The sequence below is a fragment of the Rhamphochromis sp. 'chilingali' genome (genome assembly GCF_963969265.1).
Source record: "Rhamphochromis sp. 'chilingali' genome assembly, chromosome: 4".
NCBI classification, from domain to species: domain Eukaryota; kingdom Metazoa; phylum Chordata; class Actinopteri; order Cichliformes; family Cichlidae; genus Rhamphochromis; species Rhamphochromis sp. 'chilingali'.
In genome coordinates, this window is record NC_137948.1 from 32552475 (window position 1) to 32572374 (window position 19900).

Consider the following 19900-nt stretch of genomic DNA (forward strand, 5'->3'; position numbering starts at 1 on the left):
AGTGGATTATAACCTGTTCAATTTGTGTTGTTCACAACCAGTTCACAACACAACCAGGTGAGACAGACCACAGAGGGAAAGAGATACCAAGACAGTGAAGAGAGAAAAATATAACCAAGGAGATTTATTAACACCATTGTGTTTATAAAAGAAAGCTGCCTTTTGCATAAAGCACTGTGCAAAAGTCTTGAGTTGACCCTCATTTCTTCACTTTTTCTTGAGAAAATGAGAAATGGGTGCAGCGTTTTATAAAAATGTACAAACATACATAGTAATACAGTATACAAAAAAACCCAGCTTGCATGATTAGTGAAACTCAATAATGAGTATGAGCAACTTTATTCTATGCAAAAGCGACTGCTCTGTCACTTCTTTGTAATTAAAGGAGTCTACAGGAATAGTTCTCCAGGCTTCTTGAAGGACTTTCAAAGCTCTTCTTTGGATGTTGGCTGCCTGGATTCTGTTCTCCATTAAGATGATCCCACACTGAGGTCCAGGCTCTGAGGAGGTTGTAGCTGTGTCCCAAAACTTAGGCCGCATCCTTCGGAGGACCCGGCCAGCTGTGTGAAAATCCCGGAGGAATCCACCTGATGGATTAATAAAGTTTTATTTAATCTAATAATCTAATAACTTTGATCTCAGCCAAACCGATTTACTCCGGAACAAATAAAACACAGAAAAAAGCCAAACAATTAAATTTTAAGTTATCCGAGTGACTTATATATCATGTTTAACCTGAGTAGCGAAAGACAGCGGGGGTCTGAAACCGATGAAGCCGGGAGTCCGCTGCTCTCACCGGCTTGAGTGACCATTGAACCCCCCCAGCTAGCTATGGAGCGGGTGGGTAACAGACGTCTCCGAAAACATCGGAAACATCGAAGTTTACACAGCTACATTCACGCCTGAAAATATGTTAAAAGTGTATTTTGTGACCCAGAAAGCTTAATAAGAGTAATATTAAAACTTAGTAGCTGCCGCCATTGTTGGAAACTGGAATTGGCTGGGCCACACTATGAATTCTGGGATATGGTGGGCCACGAAGGATACCCGACCCATCCTTCAAATTTGGGGAAATGAAGGGCGCATTTGAAGGAGTTAACGAATTAGGACAGCCTTCGTTGCCTGGCTGTGATGTAATTGACCTTCAAATGCGGCCTCCGAAGGATGCAGCCTACGTTTTGGGACACAGTTAATGTATGTGTTGTTGTTTCAAACCCTGCCACTTCTTCTTTTGCCCTGCACTTGTTCAGTTTCTTTAGATTTTTAAGAACACAGCATCAATCTATGCTAAGAATTCAGGTAACAGGTGTTTGGAAATCAACGTACTGGCATAAAATCTGTGGATGCAAATAGGAAGGAAATGTGTGTTTTCATGAAAGGCTGCTAGTAAAGTTAGGCAAAGTGCCTAAAGATAAAAGATAACAACCAAGCTCAAATAATCCATTGGGTTTGCTATTTTAACTACACTTTTGCCTGATGAAAATTGTGGGAACCTGTGTGGGACAAACACAAAAAGCAAAAAGTAGTTTTTAAATAAGAATAACGTAACTTCAAACTCATTTGTACTTGGTAAAGCTGAACGGTATTCCCTCTATTAACGCTTTCATTGATTCATTTTGTAATAATTCATCAGGTCAAGCGATTCAAACTGCAAAACACGCCTGACCCTCCAAATTTATAATCCCAAACTGGGCCCCGGAAATAGAAACTATGCAAGCAAACGACAGAGTGAAACGCACTTGTGCCAAAAGCCAAAATCCACCAACCGGTGACACCATTTTCCTCCCTGGCCGTCCAACCCCACGTAGACAGCAGCCATTTTGTGCCTCTGAGATCAGATTAGTAGTCTGGTGGCGGTGCTTTCCATCAGCAGGTCCACTGGAGCGTGGTTACTGTGGAGGAGTCACTATTAGAGCTAATGGCAGACTAAACAGCTTTTAAGTCAAGCCTGTTGTGTGTAATGAGACTTTAAGTGTGATGACAAGAGGAGCAAGAGGAAGGAAGAGCACGGCCACACTGACAACAAGACGTTAAAACGACCACTCACGCGCTTCTTCAGAGCTCTACGCGCGTGATGAATAAGCAAAGCAAAACAGACACGAGAGGAAGTAACTGAGCTGTAAGGAAATGACATAAACTTGGATCTGAGAGGGGTCAAATCACAGAGCATGAGAAAGCAGATAGAGAGAGACAGCCAGTCAAAGCATTAGAAAGAGATGAGAGATACAGGGAGGGGAGGGGGAGCGAGTGCGAGCTCCTGTAATTAGTCAGTTAATTACATCTGGATGGTGATCTGCTCAGGGGGATGGATGTTGTTTGAGCGGTGTGTGTGTGTGTCAGTGTGTATGAGTGTGCGCCTATCCTTGGCGGCTGTGTACACTCCAGAAAGCGTTTACTGAAATGGGAGCTAATTCTCGCTGTCTGAGGCCATTACGGTATTAATTTAATTTGGTTTAGCTGTCGCTAGCTCATTAACACATCTAATTAATTCATTGACATCAGAATTAAGTTGTTTCACTGAAACTGACACCTCTCTCTCTTATAAGAGAGAGTGGGAGGAGAGGGAGTGACAGATTGAACGAGAAACGGAGATAGGAGAGGAGATTGGGGGGAGGGGGGAGCGCTGATGGATTGAATCATATCTACAAGAAAAATGCTATTAATAAATTTTGCTGGCCGCCGTGAGTAGTGTCAATCTGTTATGTAGGGAATAAGGATGAGGAATGATGGGTGACACAGAGGTGCAGATAATGCTTGTTAAAGGAAAGAGGAACACGATAGAAACTGCATTCATTCGAGATTTGGTACTTATTCTGAGACGCATCAGGATTTATGGTACATAAATGAAAAGATTAAAAACAATGTGACATTTTGGGGGATGTTTTAACTCTTCAAACACAAAGTAAGCCATCTGATTGATTCAGTGTTCTTATTAGCAAATTGTCTGGCACCTCTTTGAATAAGAGTTGTTCAGTTTAGACTCAAAACCTACTTGCAGTAGGTGAAACAAACTGTTTCCTTCCACTTAAAAGCGACAGACCATCTATCCACCCCAACATCACAAAGTGAAGTTTGCAATTTCATGTAGCCAGTTGCGTTTTTCACGAGTAACCTGAATAAACCGAACAAACCATCTTATCCAAAAATTGTTACTATTTAGCCCCTTTAACAAAACTTGCATGTGGGAGCCAAAAATCCCTTATGTCCAGGAATGTACCTGCATACAGGATTCTACGGAAGCATGTTTCTGCCACAAAAAAAAGTATCCATAACTCGAAATTTCAACTTATTAACTCGAAATCTTGAGAAAAGTAACTCGAAATTTCGAGTTAGCTCTGCCAATCAGTAATCTACATGGAATGCGCACTCAAATCCAGATCACAACAAATTGGCGCTTTCGAGAGTTCGTTTGCTGATAGTAACGCCATGTGATTCAGCTAATAACACAAGGATTTCATCATTTGTGAAGCGACACTGAAAATAATCAGCAATGCTTGCATTCATGACTGGCTGGAATACTGGTAGTTTAGCTGTAGCATTTGTAGCTGAGGGCTTCAGGAAGAAGGAAATGACGTCATTCATGTAGATTACTGATTGGCAGCGCTAACTCAACATTTCGAGCTACTTTTCTTATGGATACTTTCTGTTTTTTTAGGGGCGGAAACGGGCTTCCATAGTATTCTGTTGCTGTGATCCAAATGCTCAGGCTTCACTTTGCTCTTCTTCCAGGGTTATTTCTACTTTCATGACGACTTTTCTCACAGAGGTTTTCTACCTCAGTCAGCATTTCCTGCACTTCTGACAGTGACATATATAAAAAAGCTTTCATACATGGCTCATGATTGAAAAACGAATCTGTCCCTCATGTCACAAAAACAAGCATAACACCCACCAAACAGCCGTCCTTCTGGGACTGTTGTTGTGCTGATGTTCAGGCTGTGAACTCTCAATGTTCTGATCTAATTTGGGCTCAAACATAAACAGATTTAAGAAGCTGTCGCTCTCAAACCACAAAGAAAAATTGTGTTATTTGGGAGGTTTACCATAACCGCTCAATAGGCAGTGAAAAAGATGGCCGTATGTAGCTGCCATGATGCCACCCACTGGTTTGTGAAATCCCATTTTGAAGCCTCGAAATGAGTCTTTTGAAAGCGAGGAAGGAGTGGATCTGGCGGTGAACATGCAAGCTCATTGGCTAAACACTTCACAGTCATCAGCCATTCAGCCTAGCCTAGATAATTCCCTTTTATGACACTAAAAGGTACAAATTGGCTTAATGTTAGCAGAGGTTGGCAGATAGATCCAAATATCTATTGTATCGATAAAAACGCTGATATTAGTATCGGATCGATTCTCAGCACGCAGGCCACTGAACTGTGTTAAATAAAAAAATGTTTTGGACATAACTTCTAATATTCACAATGAATAATGTCACTGTTGGCCGATTCTGTTGATCTTTATTTATTTATTTACTTATTAATAGCCTACAGCGCAACAGAAGTTCGGCCAAAGCACTTTAAAGAGAGACAGATTACATTACAGTGGTTTTTGCATTACATTACAATCTCAGAAACAACAAAAAACAAACAAACAAAACCCAGTTACAAAATACACGTAAAGTTGAAAAGTGTGTTTTATTTTGTTAACTCAAAGCTGATTTCAAACTCCGAATCATGCAAAGCTACTCTAATGGAATCTCAAAATGAAAATGTGACGTTGAAAATAAGCATTGTGGGTCTTCTTTAACTAATGTATAGATTATTACAGTGAGAGCTCCCATATGAAAACCAAAACGTGGTGACACATGATTCAAGTATGACACGGTACAAATCGCCCCACGCCAGAATACTGGCCAGTTAATTAGAGTTTAGGAGGAGGATTACTTCGGTGGTACCTGGCATGAGTGAGTAGTTAGAGGTGGGACACCTTTGGAAGTGGCACGCAGTGTGAACCTGGCTAGACGTAGGGATTATTTGGATGTAACACACAGTGGGTTTCTTGTTAGAGGGGGGCGTCGTCACAGTCTGTCTCTGTGGTAAATTTGATTAAGGCTGGCAGGAGGAGGTGGTCCAACCGTGAACAGGTGCCCCTCACAGCTGAGTCAGGTTCAACCCTTGGTCTCCCTCTCCTTCTCTCTGACATTGTACTTCCTGCTTCTTCCTGCTCTTTGTTTGCTCCCTGTCTGTCCGTGTAATCTCTCTCCATTTCCCCCTCCGTCTCTACTGGCCGCCGCCGTCCCTCTGCTTCATCTGTCTCTGTTTATCTTGTAATCAGCTGTGGGAATGGAGGCCTAGTAACGCTCAGGACCTCCACCTTGAAACGCTTCTCCATCCTTCGCCCATCTTCTCTGCAGCGTGACTTTCACTGACCTTGACAAACCCCGCTAGTCATCTCCCTCCTCCCGATTGTTGAGTCCCTGCTTCCTATCCTTTCACCACCCCCCTCAGCACAATGCACCTGTTTGGAACAATCCAGAAAAACCTGGACCGCTCAATCAAATCTTCAACATAAACACTGATTTTACACTCAAGTTCCAATGTTCTAATATTTAAAGTACTTTATCTATTATTGCCAATCACTGAGTTTTTATTATTTTTATTGAAGTTTAGTTTATTAGTAGCAGTTTTGGACAATACAGGATCAAAGCATGAAGCAGATCAAGCCAGGATCAATGCATCAAGTCTGACAAGTCAAAAAACTGGTCACATGATTGACAAGTTGTAACAAGCCAGCGATTTAGTCAGATTACCAGCTGCATACTATAGTTTAACTAAAAGCAACTGGCCAGTTCAGTCTGTATATCCTTTAACCAAGTAGTTTTTAGTGAATAAACATACTCAAGTAAAAAACACAACGCAACTTATGCCACCACAACCTCTCCATCCTATTAACAGGATCTCTAAATTGGGATGTTTATTTCCTGCTGGATAGTTTTTGTGACAAAGCACAGGAAAAGACAGCTATAGATGCAGATCAGGAACAATCAGACATATATTTCCAATCTTTGTTAACTAAACTTTACTGTCTGCAAAAACCAGGTCTACAAAATATAATTTATTGAACAGTTTCTGATGCATAAAATGAAAATCCTGTGAACAACAGACTATTTTGCTCCAAATCCTGTCAGCTGTGAGGGGGGGAGTCCCCACTCAGCACAGCCACAAACGCCTGGGAAGCCAGCCAGCAAAATCTGCCGCTTGGTGATGCTGGTGACTTTTCTGTCTCTGGCCTGTGACAATAGAAAGGCCATGCTCACTGCACTGGCTGTCACAATGGTGAGCTCCACCTACGCAAGGTTAGAATTTGAAAGGTGCACAACCGTCCAAAACGACACAAAAGCAGACCTGTGGAAATTTAAAAACTATATGAAGCATAAAAAAGCAAAAAGATGAAAAGTTAGCAGATTTTGCACAATCAATAAAGCTACAGAAATAACTCGAACTTCAGTACAATTGCAGTAACAGTACATATGTTCCTGGTCATCAAAGAACCGATTTTTCTGCACCAAGTTAACAAACAGACAAATCATTTCACCAAGCTTAAAAATGAAATTGTTACCAGTCTTGAAGCTAAGCTGTAAAAATGTATTGGCCAATGTTTCTAAGTATGTGCAAATAATAATAAGAATACTAAGTCCTTTTTTAAATAACAGACTTAATTTTAAAATGGAGCAGCGTGAAAAACAACAGAGGTTTCCCTTCTGCTGGCACTGTGGGAGAGTACAGAACAGAGGATCATGCTGTGAACAACTAAAAACAGATGTACCCTTCTTACATGTAATCTGCTCTAGAGGTGCGGCTCTCTCCCCACTCGAGAGCCAAACATTTTAACTGGCTACAGCGTTGACGTAGCCGCTCATTAGCGCGGGTGGCGCAAACTGCGAAAGCACAATGAGAATTCGGTGCGATTATGTGGCGACACGGCGAGCCATGACACTGATCACATATAAACTCTGTGGATACAGGGTCAAGTTTGACAATACGGGATCATTAGTGTCCATCCGTTTCAATAGAAAAACGAAAATAAAGTTGGAGTGCACTGAAATGATCCTTTGAGAAAGTCTCAGTCTGTCTCTTTCACACAGTATCAGACAGCTATTCCCTGAGGTGAGAGAAAGTGATCGACAGAGAGAGAAACCTCACCTCTTTAGTACCAGAGAGCTACATCACCAGCTGCAGCAATTAACCCCTTCTTCCTCTGGGGAACCATTAGAAGGTAGAATAGCCTTTAAAATTGCATATGGCGGCAATTAGGGCAGAGAAAGTGATGAAATGATTTGGCTTAGACTTTTTCTGTATAGATTTTTTTTAGGAAATGGCCCTTTTTATAGCACCATAAATTGGAATTAAAAGAGTAAAGTGCTTTGGCTTCTCGTTTCCTCGCTGGTCAAATCTTTTCTCACCGCCTTCTTTGCTCTCTGCTCTCTCCTCCACTTTTCTTAGCTTCTCGTTCTTCCTCCTAACTCATTTTTCACTCCTCTTTTCACCTCTTACCGCTTCTCCTCCTTTACATTTCTGGTTTCCTTATTCTCTCCTATCCCCTCCTCTTCTTCTATTTCCTCTTCCTCTACTTTTTGCTTTCCTTCCTCTCCTTTTTTTTACTGTGCCCTCTTTTTCTTTTCCCCTCTTCTCATTCTTTCTCACTCCCACATCTCCTTTATTCGCCACATTTTCTTTTTTACTTGTTCCTTGTTCCACTTTCCCAGCATCACCTCTTCTTCGCAAATGTCCTCATTTGCTTTCCTCGTCCTCATCACTCCCCTTACGTTTTGTCTCTTCTTCTCCAAGTGTCCATTTTCCGCACTACCTTTTCACCTATCCCATTTCCTCCCTTCACTTTCTCCTTCTTCTTTTCCTTAATCCCTCTATATCTTCAATCTGTCCTCATCTCCTCTCCTCTCCTCTGCTTCTTCCCCCTGCTTTCGTTTTTCTCCTCTCCTCCTCCACAATAACAGAAGGTGATGGCTTAAGCATCTGTGTCATCAGTGCAGATTAATGTTCTAATAATATTCACAGATGTCATTTCACAATTCTCCGTTTGTTTATTTTCACCCTCGGAGCTCACCCGCTCTCCGCAGTTTTCTCCTCCTTTTCTTTCTCCTGTCAATAAATCACACGACTAATCACGGGCTCACCACAGACTTCAAAGCATCCACTTAAGACAGCCTGTCTCAGTCGAGTGTGACACTCACGCACACATGCCTTTCCGGCAGTGTTTTTGAATCATTCTTAATCGGGATAATTACACATGAGAGGAACTAAATGAGCGGAGAGTCGAGTGAAAAGGGGGCAGGTCGTGAAAGCTGATAGAAGAAACAGGGAGGGAAGACAGCAAAGTGCTTCCTGACACATTCATTTATTTGCTTATTATTTTGCTGCTGTAGTTGTTTGTTTACTCATTAAGGATAATCCAATTAAAACACTTAAGAGCAGCTTAAGAAGAAATGCACACACACATACACACACTCAAAAACACAGCTCAGAGTGGCCCCAGTCTTGGAGAGAGGACAGGTTGTGCTGGGGTCTGTAAAGCCTGCAGTTTCCACCCCTTCCTGCTTCTACAAACAGCGCTTCAGGACAGCGTGCCAGGGGCTTGGGGTGCCGAGACCATAACATGCCTCCATGGCGGCTCCATATTGGCTCTGGAGCTGGTCAGTCGCCTGCCCGCCTGCGTCCCCCCGCAGCGCTATCCTGTTGTGTGTTGGCTGACTGGTCCCCCAGTGCACATATGCCCACTTACACTGTGTTCTTCTCTAATTAGCTGCTCTTGTCTACACAGACGCTCAGGCTTTGTTAAAACATTGCTATGCCTTTCCTGGCATGTTCTTGTCTTGTAAAGATGGATCCTCCTCACATCATCAGACGATGCAGCGCGGGCATTAATTTTGGCCTCGTGCGTCGCAGACCGCACTAATAAAGACGGCGCTCATGGCTCATTTTACACCAAACAAGCAGTAATAATGGGAAGGGCAGGGAGCGCACGTTACCTCATTCTGCCGCTTTTCAACGAGTCATTTGTTTAAAAAAGCAACGCTTCTTTTTGTCCAGTCAGATTTCACTGCTCCCTGACCAAATCAACTGCAGTCTCCTTTGTTAATGCTCATGACAAAAGGGGGAGAGGGAGCGAAAGAGGATGTGAGTGAGTATACTTTAGTTTGATCATTAATTATTACTCTTTGGTTCCTCTGAGAAGAGAAGCTGATGACAGCTAATTAAGGGTGAAGTGATGTATATGCTCTCCCCCACCCTCCTCTCTCTAACTCCCCCCACAGCCCCCACCCTCCTTTCCCTCCCTGTCCACCTGCCAAATCATATGCTGGTGCTATGGATGGTAAATATACATATTCAATGGGAAGCACCTGCAACTTTATGTTCTCTGGATGTTTCACTGATCTTTCAGCAGAGTGGTACTCCTGAGTATGGAGGGCTTTCTAAGTTAGAGGGAGATGTGCATTGTCATACATGTTGTTTTAAATGGATATTTGCATTAAGATTATTCTATAGCTTCCTACTTGTTAATAATAACCACAGAAGAAACGACAGTAAACAACCCAACCAGGATCACCTTTGCAGCTCAAAGTCCTTGATCTTTAAAAAATTTGTGATAGAATTCTGTCAATCTAGTCAAATCAAAAATAAATCTTTTTTTTTCACAGGTTACGGTCATGTTCTTAAAGTGCTAGGCAAACAACATTACTGTGTCCTGACATTTTTTATTATACTGTATATGTTTGTAGCTGTGAAATATTGAAATGTAGGCTATTTCTACTGCTGCAGCACATCGTTTCCTTTGCAATGTATTTTTTAAAAATAAGTCAGCTTTGTGTTAATAATTCGAATAAATCTTTATAGCTTCATACAGAAATGTTGATAAATATTCAAGTGTGACTTTTAAAGTATTACAGAAATCAAAACATTCATATATACAGACAGAAGGCGTTTTGGATTATTTAACAGCTGCTAAATATGTTGGATTAAATGAACTGCTTATGTTATTTTGCTTTATTTTTGATATTTATATGTTCACACCCCTTTAGATTCCTAAGCCTCTTCCAAGATTCCTGAAGGTAGAATTCAGGTAGAGAGACATTTGACTCCCATCAAGGTGAAAAATTCTCATTGGTGGAGCATTACCAGAGGAGAGCCATTGTTTCTATGAAATGTTTTTAACTCCCTGGTGGAAGCTTGTATGTCAAAACATAGGGTGTTTTAGATTAAGCATGACAATGCTTAAAGGCATTTTTAAAGCATTTATTTGAAAGGACAGTTTGGCGTAGACAAAAAAGCAGGGAAAGAGTGGAAGGAATGACATCCAGGAAAGGAAAGACTCAGACCCAGGTCCCTGCTCACAATAAACTTCACAATCACAGCTATAATTGGCAACTGAGTAAAAGCATTTTATATGTTCTTTAAAGAAAGCGCTGTACAGTTTGTTGAAGTTTAAGCACACGTTCATGTGTGTTGGATAAATTACATTTATTTGTTTTATTTACAGTTAAATAACCAGTGCAACCATTTAAGTATTTCTTTTTGCATGTATAACAAAGTTAGTGTAATTAAAAATCTTCACAAAAACAGGAAAAGCTTGTTTATTTGATAAGGAAATTGTAATATTCTGTTTTGTTAGTGCCATATTATTGACATCACATAACTAGTGAAACCATAATTAATATTTCTACTCTTATATTTGAAGAGTAATAAGCAGTCTGGTATATTTATTGTAAAAGGTCATGTATAGAATAAATTGCATTTCTTATATAGGCAGCAGTGTCCAGACTGTTTTAGTATTTCATGTTGTACTAACATGCACAGACACACAGGGATGTGGTTGATTTTATGTAGTGGCGTTCCATCAGGGCAAGCAAAGCAAGCAGTGCTTGCCCAGTGAAATCTAAAAATAGACATCAGCATGCCAAATTTAAACAATCTCCTTTCATCTTAACATTTTTGTGTCATGAAGCCTCTCTCCTCTTATCATCCATCCTTTCATTTATTGCCAGTTTGTGGCTACAGCTGGTTCTTTTCTTTGGAAGCAAAATCAGCTCTGCTTGTCTCAGATTCCACTGAAATCTGCAGCATCTCTCGTATTAACAAAGGATTGAGTTTGTTAAGCTGAGAGGCTTGTTTAAAAGCTTTCTTTTAATTGTTTTTGATCTTTCATGGGAGCTTTGTCTCAGACAAGCTGTCAATGCTCTGCTTTCACTGCTCTGAGATCAGTTACCATTTGAACTTTGTGTGAAATCAAAGCTAGCATTAGCAAGTAAATGAGCCCTCTCTGATTTATTATTGTAACAGATATGTTTCCTCTTACTGGTGACCTTGGCTAATATATATGATTGAGAGTAGTGTGAAGAAGTTTTTATTAACTTCTTTAGCATATTAATAAAAAAGCCTTAATCTAAGATAGAGGATGTCAGCTGTTGCCATGTCCAATTTAATAAAACAGGCAAGTTGAACAGCTGCAGTCTCAACCAGCACATTTTAGCATCCATGAGAAATCACTTTGTTAATCAAAAGTTTAATCAGCTATTTTGCTAATACACCACATTCATTTTTCATTAATATTTTTATTATCTTTGACAGTTAATCATGATAAACAGCACTCAAGCCTTTTACAGTTTTTTACAGCCGCTAGGACACATTTCACAATACTTAGGTCACTTTTGCAAAACTCTTCACACAATTCTCCTAACTGACCTTCAGCTTGGCAAAACAGTTCATTTCACATTCAAAATGCACTACAACTACCAAAACACTTTATTCAGGTCTCAAATAAACTCATTCTTCCAGAACACTAGCAAAGGTTGACAGCCGACAAACACACTTTGTCACCCACAAAACAATGACCTAAAAAACACTAACAACATGTAGCATTACACAGTGTTTTCTTGTGTAAAACAAGGACACATCTCTGTTTATAATTTCAATATATGTTACTGGAATGTATCAGACATCATGCAGAATTCGTTAATATTTGTTTATGTATTTTTATTTTTTTGCACTAAGTAATCCCAAAATACAAGAATTTGTATACACACCATCCACTGATACACATACAATAGTAATGCTAATCTACTCGGTCTTCTCCATTTGGCCACAGGTTCTCATCCACATCACATCTTATGTCATCTAGGGCAATACACCTAGGAAATAATCGTCTGGCATGCCAGAATTGAAGGAGTTGAAAAATAGAAGGAGTAACACCTGTGTAGATGTTCATCTACAATGAGAATCAGCTGTGGCTGGTTAAACTGCATTTTTAGATTTAAAATATGTTTCACTAAAATATTGCTGTTGAATTTTGCTGTCTTTTTAAGTTTTGCATTGTGTTATTGTTTTGGCCATAAGTTTAACAGTTTTGAAAACAGTATGTAAGCACATGCAAAATGTCCTGTACGTACAAAGATTTTTGGCAGTTGTTGTGTCTGAGTGAGAAAATAATTCATGAAATTTGAGAGATGTAGTCATTGAATGCATTTTGTGCCAAAACAATGATAACTGATCCTCAGTTTAGCCCACATAGACTTCTGTTGTGCTCACTGTGTGAGGAGTTTTGCAAAAGTGACCTAAGTATTGAGAAATGTGTCCTAGCGTCTGTAAAAAACTGTAATTCAACCGAGATAAACTTTTGTGGCTAAACTGCTGATCTAGCTACAAAAAAATATTTTAATTGAATTTTTAAAAAATAAAGACCTAGCCTTTCTTTGGGAAAACACAGAGCTGATTCTTTGTCAGTTCACTTGGCATGGAGCAAACTAAACTAGTAATCTTGGAGAAGTGAGATCACTGTTTGTTTTTTGTTGTACAGTTGCCTCATAGTTTGTCTTCTCTGTCGATTCAGCGGCACACGGATCCACAGAGAATTGACCAGTGGATAGATCATCATGTCACCCGTGCTTTCCTTCCTCTTCCCTCTAACAGTGATGATGATGTCTTTATGACACATCCCTGTGCAGGAAGGGGGAGAACAGGGAGGGAGCCAAGTAGAGGCTGTGGAAAAAGCGAGGTGGAGTGAGGTGGTATTTTTAAGGTTTTGCAAATGGAAAATTGTGGCACTTGGCCACAGTTGGCCGATGGCTATGGCAGGCCCAGCTGGACAAACGACCTGAAGACTATGTTATAATTTGGAACAAAGGTAAACATATATTAGCTTGATCATTCTGAGAATAGATGACCGGATACCTAAATGATGAAACAGGTCAACGTTTTGTTTTAGGTGTATGTTTTTGCACCCATTTCTATTGCTCAACCCTCCCCCCTCCTGCCCATGCCCCACTCACCAAAACCTTTCTCTCTTAAATTTGTGGTGACTCCAGCAATAGTAACACCAGTGGAGGAAATCATTTGTGCCTCAAGGCGAGTCATTACAGAAGCAGAGTGTGAGATTGCAGTGACAAAACTCTGTCTCTGGCCTCACGACCAGCCAGAGACCAGCATGCTTCTCCACACTCATTACTCCTCTCCTCTCCTCCTTTCTATATATTTTCCTCTCCTCCTTTCCGGTTTCATTATGTTCAACACGGTTCCCCTTTTTACTGCCCTTTCCTTTGCAGTGGTCACAGTCGTTAGTATTATTTTTGTCTACACTTTAAAAAAAAACAAAAAAAACGTAGTTGTCATATGTATTTTTATTTATTCATACTGTCTCACAGCTATATTAGCATCAATATATAAAATAAAATTATGTGTAAAAATATTTTATTTTCTGTCATTTAGAAAATGAATCAAAAGTTTGATATTTCCAAAGTTTAAAATACTGAATCACTAAGACTTGAGTCGTCTTTGCAGTGTTTAAATGCACAGATGTCAAACTAAGACTAATGGCTCAATATCTTTGGTTGTGGTGAGATGAGAGGCCTTCATTTCATCACAGCAAACTTGAATATGTCTGTGACACATATATCTTATTACGATGCAACTAGATTGCATTTGGAATATTTTCTTTCTGTAGTCTTTCCTAGGTTTCCTAGATTACAGTAATGTGTAAAAAAAAACCCAAAACATTTAAATGCCATTAAGGAGGCATCTGATTGGGCCCAAATCCTTAAAAAAAAAACACCCTAAAAACCTACAGCCAAACATAAAGAACTATCTTCAGTGACGAGAAGAACAAGAAGTCCTGCAACAGATGGCATGGCCCCCACAGAGCCCTCATCTGAACAACATGGAGTCAGTCTGGGATTACATGAAAAGACAGTGAGGCAGCTGTGGCAGCTTCTCTGCAAGCATACCTGGCTTAGAAACCAACACACACACACACACACACACACACACACACACACACACACACACACACACACACACACACACACACACACACACACACACACAGAGGAGAACTGATGCTGTTTTAAAGGCAAACGGTGGTCACACCAAATATAATTTTTTTTTTACTGCACACGGTGTTTAAAGAAAATCTGTTTATATTGTTGCATCACCTTTGCATTTCTATACAGAGTCAATCATCAAAAAGAGTCTTTAGTAGAAAGTAATCAGTGTTAATGCTGTTGTTTTATCTTAACTTTGTATTTCTTTCAAGTGAAACATGATCCAAAAAAGGGAAAAAAAGGCAAAACCAGAAACTTGTCTTCATGTGTTTGACGGCTGTTTTTGCCCTCGCTGACCAGAAGGTGTCAGCTCTGTGTTGGGTAGCGGTCCACAGCTACACACACATGCACGCACTCACGCAAACACATACACGTGCAACTCTGTGCACTATGGCCCACTGATGTCCAGCTGCTCCTGTCAACACTGTGCTACAGCGTGTAATTCACCCTCACACACAACGACAGCTGAGACCTGACAGGAGTCCAGCCCCACCCCCTAACCCCAAAACACACAGACACACACACATGGTGCATAGACATAAAAGTAGGGATATACAGGAGTTAGAAGAGATGGGTGGAAATGAAGAAGAAGCAAAGAGAAGCAGCAAAAAAAAGTGAAAGTAGGTGGAGAGTAAGTCGGAGACTGGACGTGGCGAGAGAGAGAGAGTTGTGGGTGACAGACGCACAGAGAGCCAGACAGACAAAGGGGGGGAAGGGGGACACTGTGTTTAAGTGGCCTAATCAAGGGACCTCCCCTTCAAAGGGAGAGCTGGTGTGTGTGTGTGTGTGTGTGTCAATGTGTGTGTTTGGGCAGGGAGGATGGGGAGGCTGCACATTGACAGACTGAGTCCAAGTTCCCCTGCAATTATCAACTTACCCATACCCTCCTCCTCCTCTTCTCCCCCTTCATCCCCTGAGAGACCCAAGCTGCTGTACCCATCAACAACTCATTCAGGCCTTAACAAAGCAGCACCACGCCTACCCACACACACACGCACCCACACATACACACACATTTTACAACCGCACTGCCCAGTCGACTTTGGACATTAATTTGTACTTGAAAATGTTTAATAGGAAATTCAGATTTTTGTTCTGTGCATGTTTGAGGAGGTGGGGGGCGGGGGGGGTTCTGCTTTAAAAAATGTCTATTTGTGGTCCTTTGCCATACAAATTTCACATGGCCCGTGTGGCTGCTGCTTGGATTTACTGGACACGTTTAATGACTCAGAGAGAACAGGACCGGAAAAGAACATTTGGAAAACGCTTCACGACTTGATCCTTGTGCCTGGGCGACTTTTTGAACATGAGTGCAGTGCCACTTTCGTCCTCGTTTTCAAACTGAAATCGAGGGTACGTGGCTTCTGTTCATTTGCTAATTCATGACAATAATTTCATAGTAATTTACAATTGGCTGTAAAGGTCGTGTCAGCGCTCTCTGTTACAGGAACAAGCTGTTTTAATAGACTCTGACCGCCTGGAACAGAGGCTTTTTATGTGGTAACCCGTGCAGTATCCTTCCCCCTTTTATAGTGAGAACCTGGCTGTGTGTTGAGCACGGGAGGAAGTCGCTTTGTGCGTATGTGTGTGATGTAGGTGGCCGGCGTGCGCTGCTCCACGTGCTGAACATGCCCCGAGGCCAACATCTCACCTCCGGCACTCTTTATATGGAGCGCTTGCTTGATTTGACCACACAAACAATCCGTGCATTTATGCCGGCTTCACTGTGTGTGTGTTTATACTTTAAGCCTGCAGTAATAAGGTTGGCCGTGGTGCATCAGAGATAAGGCATTAGGCTGTTGACCTCTGGCCTCAGCCTCTGTTTAATGCGGAAAACCGTTCACTAACACCCAGGAGAGGCCATGTTAAGAGGTGCAAACTGCTTAATGAAATCAGCACGCCTGTGTGTGTGTGTGTTTGTGGTAATTGAGCCAGCATTATGAAGCAGCTGTATTTAAAGCGACGTCTTGCATTTTGAATCAGCTTTAATAAGTGAGGTGTGTGAGAATGATTAAATCTATTTTTTTAAGTCAGCTGTCACTTTGTGTGTTGCCACTTGGCCCATGGCAGCATTTGTTGTTGCTTCAGATCAGTTCTAGTGTGAGAACCCTTTTAAACGTGGAACATTTGTTGTTTACTTTCTGATTTAAATTGATTTAAATGGCATGTTTTAAATATAGACAATCTTTTAAATGTTTTTTTTTTTAAGTTTTTGGCCTGTAAACTGTGATGTTTACCTATTATGCTTCTTTCCATCGTACATACTGTTGTGATCATTGCGAACATCACAGCTGTGAATTGTAAATAACCCTTAAACTGAGCGGTTTCTGTCATACTTCAGTTATAGAACAAAATTTATTAAAGTGTGTGTGGCCTATGCAGCTACCCTCGAGAAAAGCCCGGAAACTTTTCTAGTGGCCGTCAAAACACATTTTTATTGATTTATACTGAGATGTCAAAACTTGTCATTAAGGGTACAGGGGACGTAGTCAAACGTTATATTTGTGGGGGGGAGTTAAGCAGCATGTCCAGAGTTTCTAAAAATAAGATCAGCACATGTGCAAGAAATCCCTGTGAGACAAAAGCTCTGATTTTTCCTGCTCCTGGCCCCACCCACCTGCTGTACAAACCTGTTTGCAAGGAGCCAATGAGTAGAAGTGTGGACTAAAGCTACCGTCCCTTTAATGGAAGACGTTTGTTTCAGGCAGTGGAGGAGACGATGGGTGGCACCAAAGCCCACTATAGAGAAATTAGTAATGGATTTTGAACAAAAAATAAAAATAGGATGTCAAACTCATTTTACATTGTGGGCCACATACAGCCCATCTCACATGGGCCGAACCATTTTAGTTCAATTAATTTCAGTTTTATTTATATAGCACCAAATCACAACAACTGCAATGCATGACGAATGAAACTCCCCTTTCTGTCAGTAAAGAAGTTTAACTACTCATTTTATCACCGAGATATCTAAATATCAGAAAAAGAATTGCACTTTCAACCACACGTCTCAGTTTTTCTGCATCATAAAGAAATGCTGCTGTAAATTAACGAAACCTGTCAGCACGACTGTTTGGGTTTAAACTGTAAGAAAAATATGTGTAAAATTTCAGAGAAAGTTTTGGTAGCTCACTGCACAAACTTTCTGTAAATACAAAACAAAAGTTTTTTGTTAGCTGTTAAACAGTTTTTCTATTACTTAATAATTTTGAAGCAGGAACAGCTAAAAATGCAAGAAAACAAAATTGAGTCTAAAATTTACAACCTTCTTCACATTTTCCAAAGCCATGCAGTGGGCCAGATTGGAGACTTTTCTGGGCTGATTCTGGCCCCGGGGCCTTATGTTTGGCACCCATGCTATACAGTAAATTGTGTTTTATAGGGGATGGACTGATACATGTTTCCAGCGGTGTGAACATATGTTTTAGTTGAGAGAAGGCTGTTTCAAGACGGGGAGCTAACTGTTATCAATGACAGTTAGCTTTAAATATACATTCACACTCTATGACAGTGACACTAATGGCCAAAGCGACTCCTTGTTACTGAACTGAGCTCTGCCCTGTCTTTCTGTCCATGGCTCCCTTGTTCATTTGTAAACTGTGTGAAAGCACTTTGTTGTGTGTGAGACAGGAAGGTCACCATCTTGGTGCAAAGGTTCTCTGATTTTGGTGTTTATTTTTTATTTATTACAAAACTAATATAATGTTAAAGTTAAAAAAAAAGTTCCAGATGACTTTTTTTGTTGTATTTTTTTAATCGCTTGTTTCACTCTCTATCTCTCATTTTATTACTAATATTTCTAAGTCAACTAATTATAATTATTAGCCTAAATGTATGAATTTTTTGGTGTTTTGTCCTGTTACATCTTTCTTTCACTGTGTGGTCTGGTTATGGTCATTTTACATCTCTTTGGTGTCTCACCTTAGTAGCATAGCGTGAATGCCTCTACATGTTACTTTCCTTTTGTTCCTGTCACCTCACAGCACAAAGGACCAGGGTTTGAATCCACCAGCTGGCTGGGGCCTTTCTCTCTGGAGTTTGCATGTTCGCCCTGCGCCTGCATGGTTCCTTCCAGAGTCTAAAGAGAGGCATTTTAGGTTAACTGGTGATTTTAAATTGGACGTTGGAGTAAATGTGAGTGGAAATTCTTGTCTGTCTCTCTGTGTTAACCCTTAGAAAGACCCTACCTCTCAGCTTGTGACAGCTGGGATAGACTCCAGCTCCCCCACCATTGCTCTCGTGCGAACCCGTTTTGGATAAGGCGTTTAGAATATGAGTGTATGTCAAATTTTTATGAGATTCAAAAATACAACTTTACATCAGAAAGCAATGAGAAGAGATGAAATAGTCGCTGGCCTGTCAAAAACTGATCGAAACCTCTCTGCACAGCTACATTTCAGCAAAGAAGAGTTTTGAGAATTGTGCATTTTTTACACAACCAGGTTTTTCAAGGTTTTTCACTTCAGCCTGCTCTGTGCTGACACGTTTGTCAAATTGCCAACTTGTCTAAACCCAGGTATGAACGTTTTTGTGTTTAGACAGTCGGACAACAAATGAAAGGTTTGTTTCAAGAACTTCTTTACCGTTATAGACTAGGATGCTTTTTTTCCTCTGCTTACTCTTATTATTGACTTTCTGCCACTATGTAAACTGTCTGTTTATTTTTTGATTACATAATATGTAATACATGCGTAATTTCAGCTTCCACTTTGACTTTAATCTCCTCAGCTTTGTGTTGCTCCTGGGTCTAACACAGAGTATAAAACACACGTTTAAAGTATGGAAAAAAGAATTATCTTATCTTACTTGTTTTTGCTTTTTCTTTCTTTTTGTCTCATGGAGAGTTGGTGTGTGTCAGGTAGTTTACCAGGTTTGTCCAGGACACTGAAGACATTCTCCAGCCTCTCCTCCTCTCCATTAGTCTGTAAGTGGAGGCGGAAGTGTGTATCAGATGCGCGTGTGTTGTGTCGATTTACGCATGTGAGTGTGTGTGTGTGTGTTTCTGGTGCGTGGGGTGTCACTTCAGCTGTATTGGGGTCAGGTTGGGAAATATAGAAGCTTCCAGGCACTCAGCACGTAATTGAAAATCTATTTCGCTCAAAGTGAGGAGAGGCAACGAAAGAGTGGAGAGCAAATGAAAGAAGGAAGAAAGACAGAGGTTGAGGAGGTGGGAGGAGATGGGGGAGGAGGGGACAGGAGACCAAAAGATAATGGTTAGGGGGGGAGAGCGCGAAAGCAGTGGGTATAGAGGGAGGAAGGCTGGAAACAGAAAATGAAGCAGATATTATTTTAAAAGGTGGACTGTGACACGGTGGAGGAGGCGGTGGAGGTGAGGGAAGGACAAAACCGCTGCTTCATTGCCGTCCTAAGTGGATAAAAAGTGAAGTAGACGGCTGAGAACAGTTCATTTTTGCGACTTCCACCCTGTATTATCCAGTCCCCACTGATCTGTCACCGTGTGCCTCTGCAAGTGTGTGATCTCTTCATGTGACACCAACTCCTATTTGCAAAGCCCTATTGCTACCTCAAATGCATTTGTCACACATAACCTATGCATCATTCAGTGCTGTAAGA

General features: G+C 40.9%; 1 long non-coding RNA gene across 1 annotated transcript; it reads right to left on the bottom strand.

The window, feature by feature from the left end:
* Positions 1-415: 415 nt before the first annotated feature.
* Positions 416-19218, bottom strand: LOC308395449. Its single transcript, XR_013971389.1, has 3 exons — positions 19133-19218; positions 18248-18404; positions 416-587 (listed from the first exon to the last, which is right to left on the bottom strand). It is a non-coding gene; the product is annotated as an uncharacterized lncRNA (long non-coding RNA).
* Positions 19219-19900: the final 682 nt, after the last annotated feature.